Genomic DNA, 7,773 nt, shown 5'->3' with positions numbered 1-7,773 from the left:
AGTCCATCCTTTTAACCACTAACCTGTCTTGGCTCCTTGAGGTCTGGGACTTCTTAACCAGGCCTCAGAGGGTCAGCCTGAGAGCATGTGTCATTTCCCTGTAGAGGATCTGACTTCACTGTTTCTCAGATGAGGCGCTTTAAATGCAAAGGGTTAAGGTAGAGTCTGGGCACCAGTGAAGGAGTTCAAGTGGAGCAGCAACTTGACAAGATTTGCTTATGTAGGATGTTGATCATCCTACATAAGCAAATGTAGTGTGGTGAACAGAGTGCATGAGGGTGCCTGGTAGTACTGGGGGGAGATATATCTGGGGAAGATGAGCTCAGTGTGAGGCCTACTGAGAGGCCTGAGGGTTGATGAAACAGTGTGCTTCAGGCTGTAGGGTCAGGGGCTTAGTAAGAGTTGAGCTAGATTTGAAAGTCATGTGGCTGTAAATAGAATCAGTGGTTCTGAGTGAGGGAAGCAATTTTCGGATCTTCACTGTCCATATAGACACACTTTTCTGAAATGGATCCCTCGGAGAACAGGGAAAATGCACACCTCTTGCACTTCCGTCATCTTTCTATGGTGTGTTTGGGAAGGTAAAAAAATGAAAAACAAAAAACAGCCTCCAGGACTCCAAACATAGGGGGCAATTTCAAATATAATACATGTATGAGAATGTGAATGACTCAGGGTGAGCGGCACTTCCTTTTACAAGTCAGGTGGTTCTGGCTGTTTGCTTTCATCATACTTGAAGTGACACCTAAACACACACACACACACACGCGCGCGCGCGCGCACACACACACACACACACACACACACACACAGATAGGTCTCACTATGTTGCCCAGGCTGGAGTTCAGTGGCTATTCGCAGGTGTGATCATAGCGTACTACAGCCTCGAACTTCAGGTGGTTCTCCCACCTCAGTCTCACAGGGTGGCTGGGGTTACAGTGGCACCCCACTGTGCCTGGCTGAACATAAGGATAGATTACAAAGTGATTTCGGGGCTCTGATTTTCAAGGATTTCAAAGATTTGAGTGACATTGCTGTAGCTAAAAATACTTACATTCTTTTATTTATTTGAAAAGAGTTTCTCAGTTATTGTTTCTATAAAAAGAAAAGTGACGATCACAGTGGCTGACGCCTGTAATCCCAGCACTTTGGGAGGCTGAGGTGGGCGGATCACCAGAGGTCAGGAGTTTGAGGCCAGCCTGGGCAACAAGGTGAAACCCCGCCTCTACTAAAAATACAAAAATTAGCTGGGCATGGTGGCGCGCACCTGTAGTCCCAGCTACTCAGGAGGCTGAGGCAGGAGAATTGCTTGAACCTAGGAGGCGGAGGTTGCGGTGAGCCGAGATCGCGCCATTGCACTCCAGCCTGGGTAACAAGAGCGAAACTCCGTCTCAAAAAAAAAAAAAAAAATGGACTCCGTCTCAAAAAAAAAAAAAAAAAATAACAACAACAACAAAATCCCACAAAACAAAACTACGTACTCCTATGCAATTTTTGATTTGACATCCAAATGTTTTATTTTATTTATTTATTTTGTTATTTATTTACTTGACAGGGGTTCACTCTTCATCCAGGCTGGAGTGCAGTGGGGCAATTATGGCTCACTACAGTCTCAAACTCCTGAGCTCAAGCAATCCTCCCACCTCAGCCTCCCAAGTAGCTACAATCCAAAATTTAAATGGTTGCAAGAATTTATAGTGTTTTACAAATGTGCGAGATCCATCCTAGCCAACATGGTGAAACCTGTCTCTACTAAAAATACAAAATTTAGCTGGGCATGGTGGCATGCGCCTGTAATCCCAGCTACTTGGGGGGCTGCGGCAGGAGAATTGCTTGAAACCGGGAAGCAGATGTGACAGTGAGCCCAGATCGCACCACTGCACTCTAGCCTGGCACCTGGCGACAGAGCGAGATCCTGTCTCAAAACAAAAACAAAATAAAGACAATTAGGAATATTAGCATCTAAAGAAAATGCAGGAAAAGTGGTTAGGTAGGACTAGGACAGCAGAAGCACTGTTTCCAGCTGGAGCGTGCTGTCAGGCATCCCTCGGGATTATGGACGCTCAGGACTCAAAATCATCTGTGGTTGGCCATTATGAGGTCTTTGAGTTTGGCACCACCCATTTCAGTGAATTAACTGCAGTCCAGTGCAGAGACTGATGTCTGGGAACAGGAGTTGAGAGAGGTCAGAGGAGAGAATCAGAGGGAAGTGAAGACATCAACTGTGAACTACTCTCTTGAGAAATTAGAACACGGAGATAATATGGCAGTAGCTTGGTCACTTTTGGGAGAAGTGGTGTAAAGGCAGTTGTTACTACTTTGAAAATGGGATTGATTTGAACATAAACCAAAGGTAAAAAGCGGGTGAGTGAGGGTGAAGAGAGGAGGGACGCTCATTTCTGTTGTATGCAAAATGTTCTGCAAATCAGCTGGCCTTGGCTGATCCCCCAGGAAGCCAGAGGGGATGCCAGCCCCCTTACTTCAGAATTGTGGCCTTTCTCTTCTGGTGAGCTAGAAATTTTACTCAGTAGTTCTCAGGAATTTTACAAATTCTTATCTAGGCAGTGAGCCACTATCTTGATACTCAGTGTCTAAAACTGCTTGTTTCTACAGAGCTCATTTTTAATGTCAATGTTTACTGCTATAACGGGGATGGGGGTGTGCATAGACCAACAGGCTTGCTCCACATTTTTTGAATTTGCCTGACTGATTTAGGGTAAGAGTGGCTCCCAAATTTCTTGGTAGGAGTAAAAAAGAGATTTTAACGTATTTTTCTTTTTTCTTAAACTCACCTTAGCTCTTTAGAATTATGCTGTAAGAAACCAGTTCACCTCGAATACCAAGGAAATGGGTATGATGTAGGAGGCAGAGGAGTAGCCTCTTCCATGCTGCCTGCAGAATGGAGATAGACCTGGGCTCGCACACGGCACCCAGACCCAGGAGTGGATGGTTCAATGTGCAGCGTTTAAGACTAAAGCAGGCTGGCCAGGCGTGGTGGCTCATGCATGGAATTGCAACACTTTGGGAGGCCAAGGCAGGTGGATCACTTGAGCCCAGGAGTTTGAGACCAGCCTGGTCAGCATGGTGAAACTCCATCTCTACAAAAAACACAGAAAAGGTGGATGTGTTGGCACGTGCCTGTAGTCCCAGCTGCACTCCAGTCTGGGTGGCAGAGGACCTGTCTCAATTAAATAAAAGACCTGAAGGTCATGTGAGAGCTCACAGTGAACAGGAGTTTTTTCCTCTGTAGGTACTTCATTGTTACTTCAGTTTACTTAAACTTGTTTCATTGTTTTCACACTCTTATGAAATGCTCTCAACAATAGCTGCAACAACAGAGAAGCAAGGAAGTATTTAGTAATAGCAAGAGAGGGCCGTGGTTAGCATGAAACATCTTGCGTTATTCACCACTGCAATGAGAAGAAAAAGACTGAGCAAAGGGAATTTCTTCCATTTCTCAAGGATTTAGAGAGCTACATGCTCCATTGGAAGGTCACATTGTATGTGGCAAGGTCACATTAAGGGAATTGACTTCCTCCTCTAAGTCCCCCTGACCTTTGTGTATTTCTTTCCGTGGTTTTATGCTAATACTTTGAAGAATCGAAGAATGTTATGAGGTGGCCAGGGAATGCTATGGTTCCAGGTAAATGTATTTTCAAGGTCTTTGGCAGTCAGTAAACCATTTTCCAGGACATACTTCGCTGGAAGCATGCTAGCAGTAATGAGTATTAACAGGAGAAACTATCTTAATATTGCCATTGTTATTATTACATTGTTTTGTAGCTGAGATATTAGGTTCCCTGCTGTGTGCTGAGAACATCGAGAACCCAAAGATAAAGAGGACACAGCCCCTCTAAACAGCTGTTCTATCTAGGGGCCTGTGGCTCCTTGTTCTTGGGTGGAATTCAGGAACTTCTATAGGAAAAGATTACAGTTTTACCAACCTCTAACCACAATACAGTATTTCCTTCAGTTATCAATGGCAATGACAAGCCACAGGAGTGGTGGCTATTCCTGTTTATACATATTACTACTTTGAAATAATGGTAACCATCTGACCTACCACTACATCAATGCGAGGCACATACGGCGTGACAGCCAATATATGTTTGAATAGTTTGATAACTGTATTTCATAATGAGTTTTCTGCATATGCCTAGGTAGTTTACCTTATTTTGAGAAGGATTTAGGAGGCACAAAAAAGGGTTAAGAATTCCTTTCTGTTTACTGTCTCATGAGGAAGACTAGAAGCTTCAACAGATAAAATCAATACAGAGTGGTGAGTGGCAGCTGGAGTTATGCTCAGGAGCCGTGGAGCACAGGTGTGAGCGCAGATTCAGGGAAGGCTGCTGGAGAAGATTCCTGAACTGCATCTGGAATGAAGAAGAAACGGAAGCAGGAGGCCGTTTCCAGGGAGAGAACAGAACAGCTCTTAGGGCAGGAAATGACCAAGTGTGTGTGGAAGGCAGGTACTGAGAGTCAGGGCTTGCTTACCGTGCCAGGTCCGGGGATCTCAAGAAGGAATGAGGGTCAGGCTAGGTGGTCAGTGTGCTCACGATTCAGAGCAATGTTTATGGGGACAGGGTAGAGAGGGGTAGAGTTTAAAAAAGGAAATTCTTTGTTTTTTGGGGGGGACACAGTGTCTGGCTCTGTCGCCCAAGCTGGAGTGCAATGGTGCAATCTCAGCTCACCACAATGTCTGCCTCCTAGGTTCAAATGATTCTCCTGCCTCAGCCTCCCACGTAGATGGGATTACAGGCATCTGCCACCAAGCCCAGCTAATTTTTGTATTTTTAGTAGAGATGGGGTTTCACTGTATTGGTCAGGCTGGTCTCGAACTCCTGACCTTAGGTGATCTGTCCACCTCGGCCTCCCAAAGTGCTGGGATTACAGGCATGAGCCACCACACCTGGCTGCCTTTCTAGAATTTTATATGAATGGAATCATACACCATGTGCTCTTTTTGGTCTGGCTTCTTTCACATGGCATAATGCATTTAAGATTTGTGCATGCTGTTGTAAATCAATGGTTCATTCCCATTTTTTTTTTTTTTGGCCAAGCAGTATTTATTATAGAATTATATACTTTGAAAAGGGGGGAAAAATCAACCTTTGTTTTCATAAAACACAATTTTAAAAAGGAGTGAGATTTTTAATGCTTATCAAATGGGAGTCTAAGTTAAAAATTGTTGAGAAATGCTGCTCCAGAGTGTGGTCAGAACGGTTTCCAGCCCAAGATTTTCTTACCGTCAATGCCAAATTTGAGCACATTTGGAAATATTTTAGACCTGAAAGAAGGCAGGACATCAAAACAACCACTAGAACTGAGTGGGCCTTTGTAACCACAGACTCTGTGACGAAAAGATTTGTAAGGACTCTGCCTAATGAAGAGTTCAGAAAGCATTTTGTGTGTCATCTGTTTTCCTTACAATCTCCTCACTTAGTAGATAAGGGGCAAGAATTATTTTCCATGTTGCGAAAATAGGAAATGAGGTATAGCGAGTTTGAGATACTTATTACCCAAGATCCCAGTGAGTCAGGGGCAGATGGAGGACTGCAGAAGATCCCCCCTGGTCCCTAATCCTAGCCTTGCCAGTAGGCTGGGCTGAAAGTGTTAGAGAAAATACAGTAATTTCACTTTCACTTTGGTTCTTGTTTGGGTTGCGACAGAATCTTTAACTTGAAGGAATGAAGGGTTTTCTTTTCCTTCTTTGTTTTTAAGGCTTTCCCCTCTCTTCTTGGTAAATGCCAACATGTGTGTTGACTACCCAGTTGAACTCCACAATTGAATGCCTGGTGTGTGCCAGGCTCTTTTCCAGGCACTCAGGAGGCACACTGAGCTGGATAAACCCTGAAGGTCGCTTTGAAGCAGACAGTACAAAGTGACCAACTGAGAAGTAAATTACTTTTTTGGACTCACGGAAGATTTGAAAATCTGGGGAAACATATGTGTCCTCTTTCCCCCACAAAATGCACAGTGTAGACACACACACACACACACACACACACACACACACACACACACGATTTTGCAATGATTTTAGGGTGTTTAGAGACCCCCCCAGAGCTTGTGTGCAGGATTGGCCTTTGGATGAGTATTTTTGGCATAGGATGAAAGTGTAATGCTTTGAAGGCAGTACAAAGCCATGGTCACTGAATGGATAGAAACCTTAAGATTAGACCTAAGTGGTTCAGAGGATCCTGTGAGATGGGTGGCGCTGTTAGTGTTTTTATAGACAGGGGTACTAAATTGGGTGGGTACTAATTTCCAGAAGGCAATATTCCAGGCAGAGGGCAAGTCTGAGAAAGGTAGGAGGGGAGGGAAGTGGAAAAATGCAAAGCAAGCTGAGAACTCCAGTTTGGCTGGACGATAGCTTATATGAAGAGGAATCTTCAGAAACAGCCATAGAAGGTGGGCAGGGGTCACATCGTGAATGATGCTGTAAGCAAGGTGAGTAGTCTTCTTTTAATTCTCTCCAGTAAGATATTCTGCAGTTCCTTTTATTTTTAATTAGATGGCAAAACCCCATCTCTATCAAAAAACACAAAAATTAGCTGGGCTTGGTGGTGCATGTCTATAGTCCCAGGCTATTCGGGAGGCTGAGGCAAGAGGATCACTTGGGGGTGAGCTGTGATCATGCCACTGCATTCCAGCATGGCTGACACAGTGAAACCCTGTCTCAAAGCTATATATATATATATTTGTTGTTGTTTGTTTTTGAGACAGAGTTTTGCTCTTGTTGCCCAGGCTGGAGTGTAGTTGGAGCGACCTCAGGCTCACTGCAACCTCTGCCTCCTGGGTTTAAGCCATTCTTCTGCCTCAGCCTCACAAGCAGCTGGGACTACAGGTGTGCACCACCCACCTGGCTAATTTTTGTATTTTTAGTAGAGATGGGGTTTCACCATGTTAGTCAGGCTGGTCTCGAACTCCTGATTTTAGGTGATCCACCCACCTCAGCTTCCCAAAGTACTAGGATTACAGGTGTGAACCACTGCACCTGGCCTTTATTTTGTACTTTTATTTTTGAGATGGAGTTTTGCTCTTGTCACTCAGGCTGGAGTGCAATGGAATGATTTTGGCTCACTACAACCTCTGCCTCCCAGGTTCAAGTGATTCTCCTGCCTTAGCCTCCCGAGTAGCTGGGATTATAGGCGCCCACCACCACGCCCAGCTAACTTTTGTATTTTTAGTAGAGGTGGGCTTTCACCAAGTGGCCAGGCTGTCCTTGAACTCCTGACCTCAAGTGATCTGCCCACCTCATCCTCCCAAAGTGCTGGGATTACAGGCATGAGCCACCACGCCTGGCCTTGTATATACTTTTGAGTGACCACACAATGTCATTCAAAATGATACATAATGATTAATGTGTCACATATCATTGATATCACATAATAGTTAATATCTTCATTTGACAGATGTGAAAACGCAGAAAGGAATGCTAGTTTCCCAAGGGAATGGCCACAAAGGCTTTGGGAAATGTCTGTGTGTTTATCATACCAAATCTGTATCTTTTTCCATCTCTCTACTGAGCTTCAGAGCAGCACATCCCATTACCCAGTGTACATTTCCATTTGAGGTTTCCGTGGACACCCCAAACCCAAATTAAACTCAGTTATCAACTGTTACCCGCAAACCTGCTCCTCCAATACCCTAGTAAGTCCGTAAGTCACGCCTGATAATCAGTTTTTCTTTCTTTCTTTCTTTCTTTCTTTCTTTCTTTCTTTCTTTCTTTCTTTCTTTCTTTCTTTCTTTCTTTCTTTCTTTCTTTCCTTC

At 44.3% G+C, this 7,773-nt stretch overlaps 1 long non-coding RNA gene across 1 annotated transcript in view; it reads right to left on the bottom strand.

Annotated features, from left to right (window-relative positions):
- Window positions 1–811: 811 nt before the first annotated feature.
- The window catches only part of LOC116558658, a 7,207-nt gene continuing 245 nt past the window's right edge, over window positions 812–7,773 (bottom strand). Inside the window, exon 2 of the long non-coding RNA XR_004272120.1 lies at window positions 812–890. This is a non-coding gene — a long non-coding RNA (uncharacterized LOC116558658). The remainder of the gene's footprint in view (window positions 891–7,773) is intronic.

This window comes from Sapajus apella, unplaced genomic scaffold (assembly GCF_009761245.1).
Source record: "Sapajus apella isolate SASKATOON/1434 unplaced genomic scaffold, GSC_monkey_1.0 scaffold22, whole genome shotgun sequence".
NCBI classification, from domain to species: Eukaryota; Metazoa; Chordata; class Mammalia; order Primates; family Cebidae; genus Sapajus; species Sapajus apella.
The sequence above is the reverse complement of the archived record's forward strand: the minus strand, read 5'-3'. Positions and strand labels throughout refer to the sequence as shown.